Raw genomic sequence first — 20,868 nt, forward strand, 5'->3', positions numbered from 1 at the left:
CAAATATAACCGCCCTCCTCCTCATTGTGAATACATTACCAGGTCTCGGCCAGGGGTGTTACCTGAGAGACGAGCCGCTGGTTCTCGCTCAGCCAGGTTTCCCTCATGGCGGCCTTGCGGTCGAAGCGAGCAGCAAGCATCTCCAGCTTCTCCTGTCGAATCAGCTCGTTCCTCAGCGCCAGCTCCCGCTCGTGCTCTGCCTTCTCCAGACGCTCCCACGCCTGCAGAGCCAATCAGAACACAGCTAGTCAGAGAGGTCCCTTAATTAAACCAGGGGTGTTATTCACGATCTTAAACACCTGCAGGGTTAACTGTTGTTTATTGAAGCTCTACTCAGGACAAGTAATGCATTTAAACAGRGAGTAACTGGAGCCCTGTGGGTGARACCTTGTTGATGTCAGAGATGAGCTTTCCCTCCCTGGGAATGTACACCTTCTGGTTGTTGGCTCTCATCTTGCTCTGAATGGTGAACAGCAGCACCTCCAGGTTGCCTTTCTCTGTGAACCTGAGGAACACCAACACAGCCAGGTAAGACACCTAACATGGAATATGTGCAGTTATGATTCCAACCTGCTAGAACATCACTCCTGTTCTTAAATTCTAAATTTCCCCCCAGCGTGTCTCCCCGTCTTACTTTGGGGGTTTCTCCACTGTGCGGTAGGTGTTGAAGGCCTGCAGCTGGTTCTGCACACCGTTTAGGGAGTTGGCCAGCTGCCGGTCATTCAGAGTGAGGATGGTCTGCTCAATCCACTGCAGCAGCTCTGAAGCCAGGCTCTCATAGTTCCCTACCAGCTGGTCAGCCTCAATGGCATAGTCCAGCACCTGGGTGGAAGGGAGGGAGAAAGAGAGGGGTTAGACAAGCTCCAAAGACAGTGACAGGAAGACATGCACGCACACACACACACACACACATAAATAGTTAAACAGTCGTTGCACCCCACCTTGCCAACCCTCTTGCCCTCCACAGCTAGGGCCTTCATCTTGGAGAAGTAGTGGTAGTAGGTGGCCACATAGGTGATGATGGACTTCTCATCTGGCTGGTCAACGTTGACATCTGGAAAGAGAGACAGTTGATCCTCATCTCCTCTCCACACACAATCACACACATACTGGAGACACATACCCACACAGTCAGACACACACTGACACAAACATGCACATACACAAACCTCCAATCCAGTCGCACACACACACTTCCACACACAGTCGAACACACACGCCCACAGAAACGGTCTCCCATCTTAACCCAGTCAATTCAACTTAAACACACATGGTGCTCGTCTCTAAATGTGCCCTGATTGATGGCCCCAGAGTGTTGCCAAACCCTCACCATGTATGGACTTCCTCTGTGATGTCAGAGGGCATCATTAAGCCCTGCCCCATGGCCAGCCTGGCCACATAGACCCTATTCTCACTTAAGTTGTAATTCATTCCAGTAATCCTCCTCCCACACCCAATCCAGCTCATCCAGCTCGCCTGGTACATGACAGGAGCACTGTGTTGGTGACAACTAGCCAGAGGGCAAGGGCAGAGGCCACATACGATCCGACACTTGTCCAGTCTGAGCTCTGACCTCCCTGACTCACCTTCTGGGTCGAGGAGTTTGGTGAGGCCTAGCTTATTCTCTGCTGTGTTGAAGGCATTCTGGAGGTTATAGTGGGCATTGGACCGCTTCAGGGTGTCAAACTCAATCACGTCCGGTCTGGACAGGGAGGGGAAAACAAGTGTTGCTTTTAAATGAAAGGAATCTCATGTATAATGCGTAAAGACAGCATCCTTACCACTACAGGTTGAGTTCATCAACACGTCACCATGATTTTGTACATTCTAAGATGTGTAGGCAAAGTCAACTTCAACATTGTTCCACTTATTCAGAGCGACCCCATTCTAATCAGATAAGGAAAATGGCAGTGACAGAATGTACARGATTGCCTTGTAGCTCATTCAGTCCACATTTCAAACTACTCGTACTTTGAGTCTCAAGTGAGCAATATACACTAGCTGCAGGCATACATTCAAATGTGCCAGTATTTGACTGATGAGCATCATCCATGGGCTTCCATTTGTTACAGTTCTTGTCATGTTAAAAATCAGACACTCTAGGGGTCTGAGTCCCACCGTAATGCAGTAGGAGTCACCAGCAGAGGGCAATGGTGAGTCACCAGGCATGGCCTTGGATGCAAAACGAGTTGGTTTTATTCGTTATCTAGGTCAACTAACTCCTATTTTATTTTCATCAATTTATGGGGATACAGGCCTATTCCTCAACGACACTGCAAGGACAACAGGCCAAGGTACTGGACATCTAGTCACGGACAGAATTAATATATCACTTCACACGGACAGAGTGCCAGGTGAAGGACAATGTCAGGGCCTACAGTTAACARGAGTGACTAACGCATTTCATAGTGTGACAGGCAACATGGACAAAGGGGAAGGTAATTGACCTGTGTTTGTGCACGATGGCGTTGAACGCCAGGCCATCTCTCCAGCTGGTGGTAAAGTTGTGAACGTTGACGTTGGGGTACCTGCAGAGTCAAGGTAACAGCTCATTAATCATCAACTCAGTACCCAGGCTCTTTTGGTGTTGACAAACACGGGAAATTATTAAAATAAAAGAACTCATCATTTCACATATCTTCATCATACATTCACATTACTGGACACATCCTAGAATCTCTCCCTCTCCCCCTTCTCACCCAGCGGTCTTCATCTGGCACCAGAGCAGCAGAGCCTCTTTGGCTGACTTCTTCTCCTTGTTATCCTCAGTCTCCACACTGATGTCCTGGATCTGTTAAGCAGAGCACCCTCTCAGTCAAACACACTACCTACATTCTCTCTCTCTCTCATTAAGACCTCACTGAAATCATCYGTCTTACATACAGCTCTTTGTTAAGTTTGATGATGAAGAACATCCGTCTAACAGGAGAGCTTTGCTTGTCATAAAAACATGTAATTGTCATGAAAAGAAGATGAGGGGAAAAAAGAACACTGAAATCTCATTAGAATATTAACATTCTCTGAAACCAAAATGGCCCCAGAAAACCACAGAACAGAGGTAATTGCTTCCATTCCCATTAGTTTTGAACTAGGCAGGGTGGGGTTGGGTTGACCCAGGTGAGGGTGGTGAATGGAACACAAGTGGGCTGGGATGTGTAATATTCACTTGCGCCCTCTACTCTCTAGGAAGGCCCATAGAAAGGCATTGTACAGAACATTACAAGGAGTCACACGGTACCTGGAAGCGAAGGATGATGGTCCAGATGAGACCCAGGGTGAGGCGGTGGTTCCCGTCCACGATGTCGTGGGAGCCCATGTTCTCCAGGTGGACCTTTTGCTCCTTGAGGAACTGCAGGGCCTTGTCCACGTTCTCCAGGCAGTGGATACGCATACGCCCCTTAGTGGGCTTCGGCTGGACACAGACAAGAGAAGGGGGAAATTCAGGATGGTGTGAGAGAGTGATGGAAAGTGACATGGAAAACAGAGAGGGAGAGGAAGAGGGTATAAGAATGAAAATAGATTTCATGTTAAGCAGAATGGAGCACAGCGAGAGAAAAACAACGAGAGAGGACAAGAGAATACAGGAATGAGAGGGTTAGTTCAGGYCAAACAAGTTGAGCCATGAGTGATTGGTCAGGGTTAAGGTTAGGGTCAGGGTTAGGAGGACAGATAAAGAGGGATTGTGAGTTACTGACCAGCTGTTCTCCTGACAGCACCTCCAGCAGGCGGATGAGCATGCGTCCATCTCTCAGGTCAGTGTACAGGTCCCCGATGCGGCACGTCACACGGCCCAGGTGAGAGTTCACCCACTTAGTAAAGGTCTTCTTCTGCACTGCTTCACGCTCATCTGGAGAGGAGAGGGGGGCAGGTTGATGTTAAACCAATCATCTGGAGAGCAGAGGAGGGCGGGTTGATGTGAGGGTAAACCAGTCAGAAACCAGCTCATAGGGACTGGCACGCAAGTGTGAAGTCATTCATTGCTTTGTAATAACCTATTCCATGTCCAATACTCCAATACTGTCAGCAAAATAAATATTTTGTGGGGATGCAATTATGTTGGGGAAAAACACTTATGTAGTCTTATACAGCCATTAAAATGCCTGAATCCCCACTCAGACAGACTGATGCCAGTGAATCATGGGGACCTGAGCTTCGCTACGCAGCACTTCATTTCACAGATGAACTACGCCATTAGGTCGTTGGGATTACTGCGTTGACAGACAGCGAAGTAGAGGGTTCTTTAGGCCTCTAACTGAACCTAAGTGACTGGGCTGCTGACGGGGCGTCCGCCATTCGCCTGAGACTGCACCATCTGAATAAAAGACCAGTCTTGAATAGCCAAGCTAACGGTTCACAATGACGCTAACCAACACATAAGTGAAAGACCGAGAAAATCAATGATGCAATATTGCAGGAACGAGCACAGAATTGTGTTGGGGTCTGAAGAGAATAGATCCCTATAATGTTACAGGAAGATAAAGGGGACACAATGAATTAAACAGTAGCAGAGGCAGCACAGACATATGCAGCAGAGTAAGATGCTAAACATGCCTCCAAACAAGGTGACCTCAATTCTAGGTCACATGGTCTTGGTCTGTGTGAGTTAGATCTAGGGCAAAATATAGCATTACAGTCTAGTAGCTAGAGGCCCACACATAAGAAATTAACTGTGAAAATAAACTACAATTGTAATACAATGGAATTAAGAATCAGATGAGCTATGAGGTAAGAAAGCAGTGAGGTAAAAGAGCAGATAATTTGWGAAACTGTGTGATGTTAACTGTAGTAAAGATTAGAGCATCTCCAAATCCTATCAGAAAAAGGTCATGGCTTCACAATCGTAAAATTCCTGGTGGGTTTCATTGTGTTAAAGAAAGCTTCCCGCTATCTCTAAGACACAGTGAAATGGTTCTCCATGTGAGAGAGAATTASTGTGTGTGAGATACATGGAACTCCTGGTGAGATGTGCCATGTGACACAGACAGGCCTCTGTGATGGACAGGCGCAATAGCGCAATCTGTTTGAAAGAAACACCGCTATTTAGTAGCTGTACTGTGAAATACAGTTGAAGTCGGAAGTTTACATACACCTTAGCCAAATACATTTAAACTCAGTTATTCACAATTCCTGACATTTAATCCTAGTAAAAATTCCCTGTCTTAGGTCAGTTAGGATCACCACTTTATTTTAAGAATGTGAAATGTCAGAATAATAGTATTATTTATTTCAGCTTTCATTTATTTCATCACATTCCCAGTGGGTCAGAAGCTTACATACACTCAATTAGTATTTGGTAGCATTGCCTTTAAATTGTTTAACTTGGGTCAAACGTTTCAGGTAGCCTTCCACAAGCTTCCCACAATAAGTTGGATGAATTTTGGCCCATTCCTCCTGACAGAGTTGGTGTAACTGAGTCAAGTTTGTAGGGCTCCTTGCTCGCACATGCTTTTTCAATTCTGCCCACACATCTTCTATGGGATTGAGGTCAGGGCTTTGTGATGGCCAGTCCAATACCTTGACTTTGTTGTCCTTAAGCCATTTTGCCACAACTTTCGAAGTATGCTTGGGGTCATTGTCCATTTGGTAGACCCATTTGCGAKAAAGCTTTAACTTCCTGACTGATGTCTTGAGATGTTGCTTTAATATATCCACATAATTTTCCAACCTCATGATGCCATCTATTTTGRGAAGTACACCAGTCCCTCCTGCAGCAAAGCACCCCCACAACATGATGCTGCCACCCCCGTGCTTCACGGTTGGGATGGTGTTCTTCGGCTTGCAAGCCTCCGCTTTTTCCCTCTAAAACATAACAATGGTCATTATAGCCAAACAGTATTTTTGTTCTGTCAGACCAGAGGACATTTCTCCAAAAAGTACGATCTTTGTCCCCATGTGCAGTTGCAAACCGTAGTCTGACTTTTTTCTGACAGTTTTGAAGCAGTGGCTTCTTCCTTGCTGAGAGGCCTTTCAGGTTATGTCGATATAGGACTTGTTTTACTGTGGATAAAGATACTTTGTACCTGTTTCCTCCAGCATCTTCACAAGGTCTTTTGCTGTTGTTCTGGAATGTTGTTATTTTCGCACCAAAGTACATRCATCTCTAGGAGACAGAACGCCACTCCAACCTAAGTGTATGTAAACTTCCGACTTCAACTGTAGCCTTCAGCATGAGGACTGTAGCCTATGTTACTTGTGATCGAGGTATAGGCTATGTCTGACAGAATCTCTCTCCCCAGGGCAAAGTCGTGTCACACAGTGACTTAGGATAAATGACCAGGACCAGTCCCATCTGGACTGACGCTACCCTGCTTTCTCAGGCCTCGAGCAAGAGGTCAATTAGGCAGAGCCGTGCCCCACCTGTGTCCAGGTTAACAGTAGTGATYGGGGGGGMATCAATAGTTACATATRGGGATATTATCTTTGACAATATGTTGTATCATATTGTATCGTTTTGACAAAATCACAATATTAGTTTTGCACTAGTTGGCTGTACCTGCACTAAAACTCAATTTTAATAATGGAGCCAATTAGTTTTCAGCACTTCTATTTCCATGGCTGATCAAAACTCTCATGGCTCACTCTGCAGCAGACATATGGGGAACAATATTATATAATATATTATATATYTWGAAACACAAAATCACAGTATCGAATCACAATACATGTAGAATCGTGAGAATCACAATACATATCGGCACCTAAGTATAGTGATAATATTGTATCGTGACGTCCCTGGCAATTCCCAGCCCTAGCTAACAGCTCCCATGCTGGGGCAGGGGACAGAGACAGGCGGCACCCCACCCCACCCAGTGCCCTGCCCAATGACAGGGCCGGGGAGCAGCTGGCTGGGTGGCAGAGCGGTGGTAATCCTGTGGTGATTTATGGCAGTACTTGAAGGATTAGGGGGCCACTTTACAAGGTTTAAAGAAGCCCATTCTCCATGCTGAGGATCCTTTCAATCAAACACTAATGGGTTTGTTCAGGAGGGGAGAGAGGTAGAGGGGGGAGGGACAGTGACGTGCAMGCAGCCAGGTCAGGCCGGCAGGCGGTCAGGCAGAGAGGTCTCAGAGGTCTGGAGAGGGCCCGCAGCAGCTCACTCCGCCTGCAGACTTTCCAGCTCTCTTTGGGTGACACTAGGATGGAGTGAGGCATGTGGAGGCATAGTATTGGTGTACATCCCTTGCTTTAACATGGGTGTAACGTATCAGGGAAGGAGGAGGGTTTTCAACTTCAAACACTCCACAGTGCATTCCAAAAGTATTCAGACCCCTTCAATTTTTTCAAATTTTGTTACGTTACAGCCTTATTCAAAAATGGGATTAAATTGTTTTTTTTAATCGTCAATCTACACACAATACCCCATAATGACGAAGCAAAAACAGGTGTTTAGAAATTTGTGCATATTTATAAAAAATAAACTGTCATATTAAATATACATAAGTATTCAGACACTTTACTCAGTACTTTGTTGAAGCACCTTTGGCAGTGATTACAGCCTCGAGTCTTCTTGGGTATGACGCTACAAGCTGGGCACACCTGTATTTGGGGAGTTTCTCCCATTCTTCTCTGCAGATTCTCTCAAGCTCTGTAAGGTTGCTGGTCATTGTCCTGTTGGAGGGTGAACCTTCCAGTCGGATGTCCTGGGCAGATTTTCATCAAGGATCTCTCTGTACTTTGCTCCGTTCATCTTTCCCTRGATCCTGACTAGTCTCCCAGTCAATGCCGCTGAAAAACATCCCCACAGCATGATGCTGCCACCACCATGCTTCACTGTAGGGATGGAGCCAGGTTTCCTCCAGATTTGCCAAAGAGTTCAAACTTGGTTTTATCAGACCAGAGAATCTTGTTTCTCATTGTCTGATAGTCTTTGGGTACCTTTTGGCAAACTCCAAGCAGGCTGTCATGTGCCTTTTACTGAGGAGTGGCTTCTGTCTGGCCACTGTACCATAAAGGCCTGATTGAAGGAGTGCTGCAGAGATGGTTGTCCTTCTGGGAAGGTTCTCCCATCTCCACAGAGGAACTCTGAAGCTCTGTTAGAGTGACCATCCGGTTCTTGGTCACCTCCAATGCCCTTCGCCCTTGATTGCTCAGTTTGTCCAGGAGGACAGCTCTAGGAATCGTCTTGGTGGTTKSAAACTTCTTCCATTTAAGAATGATAGAGGCCACTGTTCTCTGGGACCCTAAATGCTGCAGACATTTTTGGATACCCTTCCCCAGATCTGTGCCTCAACACAATCCTGTCTCGGCTCTGCGGAAAATTCATTTGCCCTCATGACTTGGTTTTGCTCTGACATGCACTGTCAACTGTGGGACCTTTATATAGACATTTTATTTATTTAACTAGGCAAGTCAAATCAGAACTAATTCTTATTTACAAATGACGGCCTACCAGAAGGCAAATGGTCCCTGTGGGATGGGGTCTGGGAAATAAAAAATTAAATACAGCGGAAGTCGGAAGTTTACATACACTTGGTTGTAGTCATTAAAACTCATTTTTTCAACCACTCCACAAATGTCTTGTAACAAACTACAGTCTTGGCAAGTCGGTTAGGACATCTACTTTGTGCATGACACAATACATTTTTTCCAACAATTGTTTACAGACGGATTATTTCACTTATAATTCACTGTATCACAATTCCAGGGGTCAGAAGTTTCATACACTAAGTTGACTGTGCACTGACCTTAGAGAGCCTTTTTATTTCTCTATTTGGTTAGGTCAGGGTGTGATTTGGGTGGCAGTCTATGTTTTCTGTTTCATGTCTGTACCTGACAGAACTGTGCGCTTTCGTTTCACTTTGGTTATTTTGTTTGAGTTTTAAAAAAATAAAAAATAATCATGAACATTTCCACGCTGCGCTTTGGTCCACTCCTTTCGACGAGAGCCGTACACTCTGCCTTTAAACAGCTTGAATATTCCAGAAAATTATGTCATGGCTTTAGAAGCTTTCTCATAGGCTAATTGACACATTTTGAGTCAATTGGAGGTGTACCTGTGGATTATTTCAAGGCCTACCTTCAAACTCAGTGCCTCTTTGATTGACATCATGGGAAAATCAAAAGAAATCAGCCAAGACTCAGAAAAATTGTAGACACGTCACAAGTCTGGTTCATCCTTGGGAGCAATTTCCAAACATCTGAGGTACCAGTTCATCTGTACAAACAATAGTACCAAGTAAAAACACCATGGTACCAACGCAGCCGTCATACCTCAGGAAGGAGACGCGTTCTGTCTCCTAGAGATGAAAGTACTTTGGTGCGAAAGTGCAAATCATTCCCAGAACAACAGCAAAGGACCTGTGAAGATGCTGGGGGAACAGGTACAAAAATATCTATATCCACAGTAAAACGAGTTTGATATCGACATAACCTGAAAGGCCGCTCAGCAAGGAAGAAGCCACTGCTCCAAAACTGCCAGAAAAAAAGTCAGACTACAGTTGCAACTGCACATGGGGACAAAGATCATACTTTTTGGAGAAATGTCCTCTGGTCTGATGAGAAAAAAAATAGAACTGTTTGGCCATAAAGACCATCGTTATGTTTGTAGGAAAAAGGGGGGCTGTTGCAAGCCGAAGAACACCATCCAACCGTGAAGCGCGGGGGTGGCAGCATCATGTTGTGGGGGTGCTTTGCTGCAGGAGGGACTGGTGTACTTACAAAATAGATGGCATCATGAGGGAAGAACATGATGTGGATATATTGAAGCAACATCTCAAGACATCAGTCAGAAGTTAAAGCTTGGTTGCAAATGGGTCTTCCAAATGGACAATGACCCAACATACTTCGAAAGTTGTGGCAAATGGTTAAGGACAAAGTCAAGGTATTGGAGGGCCATCACAAAGTACTCAATCCCATAGAAAATGTGTGGGCAGAACTGAAAAAGCGTGTGCGAGCAAGGAGGCCTACAAACTTGACTCAGTTACAACAGCTCTGTCAGGAGGAATGGGCCAAAATTCACCCAACTTATTGTGGGAAGCTTGTGGAAGGCTACCTGAAACGTTTGACCCAAGTTAAACAATTTAAAGGCAATGCTACCAAATACTAATTGAGTGTATGTAAGCTTCTGACCCACTGGGAATGTGATGAAAGAAATGAAAGTTGAAATAAATAATTCTCTCTACAATTATTCTGACATTTCACATTCTTAAAATAAAGTGGTGATCCTAACTGAAATAAAACAGGGAATTTGTACTAGGATTAAATGTCAGGAAATGTGAAAAACTGAGTTTAAATGTATTTGGCTAAGGTATATGTAAACTTCCGACATCAACTGTATAGGACAAAACACACATCACGACAAGAGACACCACAACACTACATAAAGAGAGACCTAAGACAACAGCATTTCATGGCGGCAACACATGACAACACAGCATGGTAGCAACACAACATGACAACAACATGGTAGCAAACAACAGCAGCACAACATGGTAGGAGCACAAAACATGGTACAAACATTATTGGGCACAGACAACAGCACAAAGGGTAATAAGGTAGACAACAATATAGACAGGTGTGTGCCTTTCCAAATCATGTCCAATCAATTGAATTTACCACAGGTGGACTCCAATCAAGTTGTAGAAACATCTCAAGTATGATCAATGGAAACAAGATGCACCTGAGCTCAATTTCYAGTCTCATAGCAAAGGGTCTGAATACTTATGTAAATAAGGTATTTCTGTTTTATTTTGAATATATTTGTTTAAAAAAAGTAAAAGTTGTTGCTTTGTCATTATTGGGTATTGTGTGTAGATTAAAGAGAGAGAAAAAAAAATCTATTTTAGAATAAGCCTGTAACGTAATAATGTGGAAAAAGTCAAGGGGTCTGAATACTTTTCGAATGCATTGTATAATAGTATATACTGTACTCAGAATGGATGGAACAACTACTTATAGCATGGAACAACTACTCATAGCGTGGAACAACTACTCATAGCATGGAACTACACATAGCGTGTAATAACTACTCATAGCATGGAACAACTACTCATAGCATGTAAAAACTTCTCATAAGTGTCATCTTATCCCATCACAAATTGTGCATGAAAAAATTATTTTATCAATTTTAGAATAAGGCTGTAATGTAACAAAATGTGGAAAAGGTGAAGGGGTCTGAATACTTTCCCAAGGCACTGTATATGTATTCATCAAAGACCAACTCAGAGACTGGCTGTGGCAGGTGTTTTATTTGAAGTGTGTGGTCTGGGAGGAGCCTTTCATAATGAGTTAGGCTCGGCTAACTATGTTAACTCTATACACATRTTTTTGTTACAGGGCCTCTACTGCTAGACCAGAACAGACAACACACAAACTCACACCAGAAAAGTTCACACATCCCAAACGTTTCTTTTAAACCATGTTACAGTAGCGCTATATAGTTATTGTGTATGATGCCCGAAGGCTCTATTGTGGAGCATAAGCTCCTTGCAGGCCTTCGCAAACTATTGTTGTAAAGCAGGATTACTTCGAATGAGATGGACTGAGGTTAGTTGTTATCAGACCAGATACAGAAATGCACAGAAGTTAATGGAGGACCATTAAATCTAACTGAACCCCTATTTACTGAGCACGTCCCATGCTAAATGTCTTATCTGATAGCTCAGACAGAAACTAGTTCAGTGASTTGTTGCCCTGTAGTCAAGCTCGGATGGCAACCCAAATGACTGAAACGTCTGCTGTCCCATYAACAACTTTAACCCAGATACCAAATAAAAATGTACTCATTCTGGATAATCAGAAACCACCAGCGTGACCACTCTGCTCGTTGGTTGTTGGTGAGAAAATCTGCTTCAGCCCATCCCAATTAAATTCCCCCAAACTGTGCTTGACCCTTTGAAGCAGCTCTGACACCTCCTATACCCCACTACTACTACCCCTGACTGGGAGGACTGGAATGTTATTTCTCCCTCTAGAAACAGTGCTAAGGGGTACAAGGGATACACTGCAGTTGGTCACTATTTGGCAGGCTGGGATTATAATGGGATGTTTGACGTCCATATAAATTCTTAAACATGAAATAAAGATAGCAATGAACAAATAAATGGAATTCAATGGCTGTGAATCTGGCTGCTCATGCATGGGTTTTAGCAACAGAACACTTGCCACGGTTATCTGGGATTCATGGAGGTCTTAGAGAGGTGGTGGGCTTGAGTGTGTTCTTGTGGGTGTGTGTGTGTGTGTGTGTGTGTGTTCTTGTGTGTGTGCCATCATAACCTCACCCCTCCTGGACAGAGTCTAGGCCTGGATCTGGCAACCTTAACTGTTGGAGTGGAGCAGACAGACAGACAGACAAGCAGTGGCCTGAACTTCACCTCTGTACATCATCAGCTGTTCCAAGTGCCATTCCTATTAGTCTCCATGATATGTTTTGATAGCGCCAACAATCCACAGCTCAGCAGTTGAAAACTTGGCTGGAGAAAACAAATGCACTCTGCAGAGAGATCTAGACAGAAACAGGTCACTGTGAAATGCAACGGTCAGATMGGCCACAGAAAACAGTCTAGAGTCAGAGCACAGAGAGAGAGAAGGGCCAAGTGTGCGGTGCAGTGGTGACCCATTTCATCAGGACAGGGCTGCTTTGCCATGCAAATGGTGTGTGACTGTCAGCAGCTAGAAACTGGGACAGTACTACTCACAGTCAGACGGACCAATCAGTCAAAAGAAATGGTCCTCATTTGCCAATAACCTCCAAACAAAGCACGGAAGAGAGATTTTCCACAGTTTAATCAGTTATTCACAGGAGTTTTCCAGTAGAATGGTCATCGTAAGTTAATATGTTCCATGGTCAGGGTAGGTAATATACTACTGTCTAACTGTAATAAATGTCCTATTCAAACGTGTTAAACAACTAAATGTGCTGTGCTGAGGTGTGCTACAGTGAAGTGAGGGGGTAACTGAATTTTCTAAAGTGTTCTAGAACATTCTGACCAGGGCGGGGGGGGGGGACACACCACATTCTGCCCCACAGAATTCCAGCTCTGCTCAGGGGGATGGATGGGGGGGGCGGTGTCAGGGACAATGACTGTCTGAATAACAGGCAACACAACACAAAGGACGGTCACTCCATCTGGCCTTCAGTACACTGCAGGCCTATTATTAATGACACAGCAAACATACCTAGAGACACACCTGTATACAAACATTTGTGGTCATACAGCTACATCTATGTCATGACCCTAGGGATTACTAGATGCAGCCCTATTCTCGTTCCTAACCTTAAAGTGACCTCTTGCTGTCACCAATTAGGTTCTTCACAAGGCTCTGTGCTGAATGAACCATCGTCAGCAGCAGAAACCGTTATTGTTGCAGAGGAAATTGCACCTCTTCTTGCGTTACAGACTTTGCATTAAAAAAGGGACAACGACAGAAATCATGTGTCATCATCATCTCCCAATAAACAGTAGTTTCCTCCAGTTTACACAATACAGACACTTAAAATAAATAGCCAGACAGTACAGTGCATAAACAAACATGCAAATAAGGGACTCTGTCGCTTCAGTGACAGCCACACCCTTTAGTCTAGATTGCAGTGAAAAATTATAGGTGTTTCACGGCGTTGAGCACATCCCCCCCCTAAAAAAATATTTGGTGGTGAATGCATCTCTACACTTTAAATGACTATTCTACAGTCTCCAGACAGAACAACTACGATGAGTAACAGGAAGTCTAGATGAAAAGCTTTTTTAATACTTGGTCATCACATCCCAAGCCTCCCTATCTCCCCGGACACACGAAGCAGAGGAAAAGACAGAGGAACGACATGCAGGCACGCAGACAGCAAGGCAGACAAGACAGGCAGGCATGCAGGCAGGCACAGGCACGAAGACAAGTCCACGCTACACGGTAGTCTATAACCCGGTCGTCACTAGTTACCACCGTCACAAAGTCATAATGGCGAAAGTGCATAAAGATGGCAGCCTCCATGTATTTACCACAAACGCCTCATCTGCTAAGTTTGCCAAATTGTGCAGTGCTCTGGGGATGGCATTAGCACAGTAAACAGGATCAAATTCAAGCTCCAAGACAGCGTCAATTTGAAAAAAAGAAAAGTCAATTGTGCTGATTTATTACGTGTAGCATATTGGAACATGTTGTGCCCGTAGTTTAAAAAGTCTGCGATAGTGCTCAAAAGGAAGATGTTATAATCTGAATTCCTCCATCTTTATGCACCATTATGTGTAAAACACGGCTATTTCTACTATTTCTCATTTTAAATTCCGATATGAAACCTAATCCTAAACACACTGCTAACCTTACATTTTTGTCTTCATGAATTTTTACCATATAGCCAATGTGACTTTGCGGCTGTGGTAACTAGTGACAAGCCTATATAAGTGTTTCACGCGCTTGAGCACATCCCCCCTAAAAAAATATTGGGGTGAATGCATCTCTACACTTTAAATGACGAGTCTCCAGACAGAACAACTACGATGAGTAACAGGAGTCTAGATGAAAAGCTTTATTTAATACTGGTCATCACATCCCAAGCCTCCCTATCTCCCCGGGCACAKGAAGCAGAGGAAAAGACAGGAACGACAGGCAGGCAGACAGACAGGCAGACAGCAGGCACGCAGACAGCGGCGGCTGTACCTCACTGTAATTCAAGTGTGAATCATGACATTTCGAGGTGACCTTTTCAAGCAGCAAAAGCATGTCTTTCCTTTTTTTAACCCTTAAGTTCCTCCCTCCCCCTCTTATTTGTGRGTTTGCCTCAAGGCTTGGCCAGAGAGGAGTAGGACAGGTAGGCACACAGCAGCAGTACATCAAAACACAGATGTTATCAGGGGCGTCATGCACCCCCAAAATCTGAGGGGGGCACAAAGTATGTGAGGATGGCTGGGCGGGTGGTCCGGATGGGGGCTATGTCCCCTTGTCCATAAGTTGGAGAATTTTCATTTTTAAAACACCTAAAACAGCCTTTTCTGCAATCTAGAGCCATAATCATTATGCTTAATTCTATGTAAAAAAAAATATATATATATATATTTTTATTTTTCTGGATATCAAAGCTTACCTCTTGAGCCGTCTGTATCCCACTGACTGGAGGTTATTTTCTTAAAATAAACTAAATATGCTTCTCTGCATCTCTGGATAAAAGATTGAAAGGAATGTGAGTCTTATTCAGTACATTTAGTAATTGCTTTTTCTTTTTTGTCTACCAACCTTGCCAGCAGGCATGCCTGCTAAGTTAGTTAGACAAGCTAGCTACTCTAACTTGATTGATAGCCTGAAATGACTTCTTGGTAGCTAGTTATGAGGTTGAGAAATGTTAAACCTATTATTATTATTATCTTTTTTTTACAGGACAAATCTGATGAGGCATGAAGCCAATGACTGCTATGACCTGACTTGACACAAAAATACACACAAACACGGAACTTGAATTGAATAGAGAAACACTCAAAGACCCACCCATGTACTTTATCTCACTGTTCTCTGACCACAGACAGCTAGGGTCAAACTCAAGGAAACAGATAAGGTTGATTAGATACTAGCCGTACTTGGAGACTTGGGACAGAAAGCTGTGGGGCCTGGTATCAGAGCACAGGAGTCAGGAATAGTGAAGTCTTTCTCAAGGCCCTGCCACAAGGTTCGTAGCCGCCACCGTTGTCATAGAGACACAGACTTACTCTTGCCTGTCCTGCTCTCAAGGTAAACACTGTGATAGGATGGAATAATATGCTACTGAGATACAATAATGGATGCAGAGGCCAGGGAGGTTGTGTGTACCGCACACAAGGCAGAGGGCACTATTGTTGTTTGTCCTGAGTCTTTGTGAGAACATCTGCCATGTCACAAATAGGGTTGCAAAGGGTCGGAAACTTTCCAGTAAACTTCCAGAATTTTCCCGGAAATTTTCCATGGGAAGTTAAGCCCRGAAATTTGGGGAATTTTGCTCAAATTCATCAAAAAAGTTAGCTTATAACAGTGAACCTTTTTTGTGGGATACACATAAGGCAATTCTAGGTCTTGTGGCATATTTTGGTTAAACTATCCTCAATTCAATGGAATCGCAACCCTCTGCATGCACAGTGCATTCTTCCATCACATGTGCAGTGCACTCTTTGATCACATGTACAGCTGATTCTCAAGATCTTGCACACTAATGAGATGCTATMGAGGCCACACTACTACACTGTCTGAGCCAAGGACTACATGTTTTCTGGTAAGTTTTGATTACAATACTGGGTGGGGTGAATATATTTTATATGACATACATTACTTTTTGTTAACTAGTAAATAGTAGCCTACAGCAAAGTGTGTTTAAATCATTTCTAAATTGTTAATTTCTGCTCGTTAGTTTTTGCTACCATGTGGGTTTTAGCTTGCTAGAGCATGCTAACTGAGGAGTGTTAATTCACCTGTTTCCATACATGTTTCATTTTAAAACATTTGTCTTACAAAGGAGTTGTTTAATCTAACTGCTTAACTATTTATCTGTACATGGAATTGTGTTTGTTGTTTAAAAAAAAAAATCCTTGACAGGAAAGTGCCACGAGCACTATCTGATGTGTGGAGACATTTCYCTGCAGCTAATGTAGAAGGAAAAGCTGTGTACATTTGCAAATACTGTCCCAAATCATATGTGAAGAATGCAACAAAGATGCAGAATCATCTGGCCAAGTGCATAAAGTCCCCTCAGRGCTCACAAAAAGCAACCTCTGACAAAAGTCCCTCTACTTCTATTCGAGGTGAAAATAATGAATCAGACACCTTATCGATAGCAACAACTCATGGTCCTCCTGGAATCAGAAGTCTTTTTGGACTCAATGGAGGAACGTGTCAGAGAAATTCTGATGAATGTCTTGCTCGAGCTGTGTGTGCAACTGGTTCACCTCTGATGCTCACAGGCATTGGAAGAGATTTCTCAATGTTCTTCACCCAGCATACACCCCTCCAACCAGACATGCTTTATCTACTCATTTGCTGGATGCAGAGTTCAACAGAGTTCAAGTGAAGGTCAAGCAGGTCCATCTCTGATGGGGGTTGAATGTTCGTGGGCAAGGAATAATTAACTACATCATCTCCATACCTCAACCAGTATTCTACAAGAGCAGACACAAGGGACAACAGACACACCAGTCTCTACATTGCAGATGAGCTGAAGGCAGTCATCAATGACCTTGGACCACAGAAGGAATTTGCACTGGTGACAGACAATGCTGTGAACATGACGGCTGCTTGGTCTAKAGTGGAGCAGTCCTACCCTCACATCACACCCATTGGCTGTGCTGCTCATACATTGAATCTGCTCCTCAAGGACATCATGGCACTGAAAACAATGYATACACTCTACAAGAGCCAAGGAAATGCTTTAGGTATGTGAAGGGTCATCAAGTTATAGCAGCAATCTACCTCATCAAGCAAAGTGAGAAAATTAAGAGCACCACATTGAAGCTGCCCAGCAACACCCGTTGGGGTGGTGTCATCATGTTTGACAGTCTCCCGGAGGGGAAGGAGTATCTCCAAGAAATGGCCATATCTGCCGATATGGACAGCCCCATCAAGAGGATCCTCATGGATGATGTATTTTGGGAGAGAGTGGTAAGCAGCCTGAAACCTATAGCAGTAGCCATTGCATGGATTGAGGGAGACAATGCCATCCTGTCTGATGTTCAGACTCTGCTTGCAGATGTAAGAGAAGAAATCCATACTGCCCTGCTCACTTCACTGATGCTCCAAGCAGAGGAAATTGCAGTTCTGAAATACATCAAAAAGCGAAGACTTCTGCCTGAAGCCCATACACGCCCCAGTGTACATGTTGGACCCCAAGTATGCTGGCAAGAGCATCCTGTCTGGTGCAGAGATCAACAAGGCCTATGGTGTCAACACTACCGTGTCTCGCCACTTTGGCCTGGATGAGGGCAAGTTTCTTGGCAGTCTGGAGAAGTACACTTCCAAGTCCAGAGGGCAATATGCAAGTATGGCAGTCGCCCCCCCCCCCCTGCCATCATATCTCATCAGCCACCTGGTGGAAGGGACTTTGTCGATCTTGAGGCTCTTCCCCTGTATTGGCCTCCATCCTCCTCCCAAATCCCACCAAACATCAGCCGCCTCAGAGCGGCAACTGGTCCTGTTCGGGACACACACACACACAAAGCACGCAACATGGCTGGACCAATACATGCGTTGAAAAATGGTCGGCCATCCGGGCAAATTATGCTTTTTGTGTCTGACACGAGCCATCCTCAACCAAGGTTGGAAAGTGACAATTTACAAGATGATGCCTCAGAGTCTGCACTGTTCAAGAAGTGGAATGGGAGGTCCAGGGAGACCAGACATGAAGCCTGAGAGGAAGACAACCCAAAGCTCTTAGTTTCAGACTAACTCATTTTTACAGATGTATGTTTGAAAAAACGTTTTGGAAATGCGATGGATCATTGGGGATCATTCAAATATTCCCTTTATTTTTGTTGTTCAATGAGAAGAGTCAACCTCACTTAATTAAAAGTTCAAATTCGTACACTAAATACTTTTTACACAATTCTATTCCGGCCAAGGATTGTATATCATTTGCAATTTACGTTCTACTATGATAAGTAAAAGGTTATGTTTTGTCTCCATATTGATATCTGGTTAAACTATGAAGCCAATGCAAAAAACATCCTATCAATGTCCAGTATTCAATATAGTTTGCATATATTCTGCCAGTAATTCCCAGAAAGTTTCCACCTCTGAATATTCCCCCAAAATGTGCAACCCTAGTCACACACCTGGAGTCTGGGATGACGCAGGGAATATTGAACGGTTCCCAGAATTTGCAAAACTCTACACACACCTACCCCCCTCCCCCGGCATCATACCTGCCCTGGCGCTCCCAAAAACAAAGATTGGTAAATAATAGGCTTCTTCTCTCTCACACACAATAAGCGTCACACAATTAGCATGTGGGTTTCCCTCTGAGCTGAGCCAAGGCTTGCGGTACCTTTTCAGAGGTAGGGGTGGGAGCGCTGTCCCATGGATGCATAGCACTGCGTGCGCTCTAAGGGTGAGGCGCGGTCTGGATTCACGCTCGGAGGCGTCGGCTCAGGTGAGCGCTGGACTTGAGCATACACCTGCTGCGTGAGGAGGCTGTGGGGTGGAGGTCGATTACCACTGCTGCTGGAGGCTTTGGGTGGAGGCGGATTACACTGCTGCTGAGAGGCTTGTGGGGTGGAGGGGGATTACACTGCGTGCTGAGAGGCTGTGTGGGTGGAGGGGATTACACTGCTGCTTGAGAGGCTTGTGGGGTGGAAGGGGGATACACTCTGCTGAGAGGCTGTTGGGTGGAGGGGGAATTACACTGCTCTGCTGAAAGGCTGCTGGGGTGGAGGCGGAATTACACTGCTGCTGAGAGGCTGTGTGGGGTGGAGGGGGATTACACTGTGCTGAGAGGCTGTGGCTGTGGAGGGGGATTACATGCTGCTGGAGCTGCTGGTGGAGGCATCCTGCTGCTGGGGTGGTGAGGCGGGATACACTGCTAGGCTGAGAGCTGTGGGATGTTAGCGTGGATACACTGCTGCTGAGAGGACTTGTGGGGTGGAGGTGGGATTACACTGCTGCTGGGAGACTGCTGGGTGGACGGGGATTTACACTGCTGCTGAGCAGGCTGTGCGCGGCTGGAGGTTGGATTACACTGCTGCTGGCGAGGCTGTGGGGTGGAGGGGATTACACTGCTCGCTGGGAGGGGCTGTGGGGTGGAGGCGGGATTACACGCTGCTGGAGGGCTTGGGGTGAGGTGGATTACCACTTGCTGCTGGGAGGCTGTGGGGTGCGAGGGGGATTACACTGCTGCTGAGAGGGCTGTGGGTGGAGGTCGATTGACACTGCTGGAGGCTGTGGGGGGAGGTAACTGCGCGGGCGTTGGAGGGGATTACACTGCTGCTGAAGGGCTGTGGGGTGGAGGATGGATTACACTGCTGCTGGAGGCTGTGGGTGGGAGGTGGATTACACTGCTCTGCTGAGAAGGGCTGTGGCGGTGGAGGTGGATTACACTGCTGCTGAGAGGGCTGTGGGTGCGAGGTGGATTACACTTGGCTGCTGAGAGGCTGTTGGGTAGAGGTGGTTACACTGGCTGCTGTGGAGGCTGTGGGGTGGAGGGGGATTACACTTGCTGCTGGAGGCTTGTGGGCTGGAGGGCGATTACACTGCTGCTGGGAGGGCATGTGGCGTGGAGGGAGGATTAAACACTGCTCTGGGAGGCTGTGGGGAGTGGAGGGGATTACACTGCTGCGAGAGCTGTTGGCGGTGTGAGGGGATACACTGCTGCTAGGCTGGGGTGGACGATCCCACTGTGCTGAGGCTGTGCGGTGGATGGTGGATTTACACTGCTGCGAGCAGGCTGTGGGGTGGTAGTCGTTGGTTAACACTGGCTGCTGGAGGCTGGGCGGTGGAGGTGGATTTACACTGCTGCTGAGAGGCTGTGGGTGGAGGTGATTACACTGCTGCTGAGAGGCTGTGGGGTGGAGGTGGTTACACTGCTGCTCGAGAGGCTGTGGGGTGGAGGTGCGGCACATTTCTCCAGACCACCGGTCATGTTGTGACAGCACCCAGAGGAGTGGTGGCCGGTAGTATCAGGCGGGCTAAGACAGAAACCAGGCCAATTGTTCGTCTCTGCTCCAACTTTCTAATAACAGGACCGGTCATAGAGGATACACGCATACCACATCTCCGTTGCGTTTTCATTTATTTATTTATTTTTACCTTTAATTGAACTAGGCCGGTCAATTAAGAACAAATTCTTATTTTCAATGACAGCCTTAGGAACACTGGGTTAACTGCCTTGTTCAGGGGCAGAACAACAGATTTTTTACCTCGGGGATTCAATCTTGCAACCTTTCGTTACTAGTCCAAAGCTCTAACACTAGTCGACCTGCTGCCTCATGTCAC

At 45.4% G+C, this 20,868-nt stretch overlaps 1 pseudogene; it reads right to left on the reverse strand.

Annotated features, from left to right (window-relative positions):
* The window catches only part of LOC111964215 (spectrin beta chain, non-erythrocytic 1-like), an 82,747-nt pseudogene that overhangs the window by 32,148 nt on the left and 29,731 nt on the right, over positions 1 to 20,868 (reverse strand).

Source organism: Salvelinus sp. IW2-2015, linkage group LG5 (assembly GCF_002910315.2).
Source record: "Salvelinus sp. IW2-2015 linkage group LG5, ASM291031v2, whole genome shotgun sequence".
Taxonomy (NCBI): Eukaryota; Metazoa; Chordata; class Actinopteri; order Salmoniformes; family Salmonidae; genus Salvelinus; species Salvelinus sp. IW2-2015.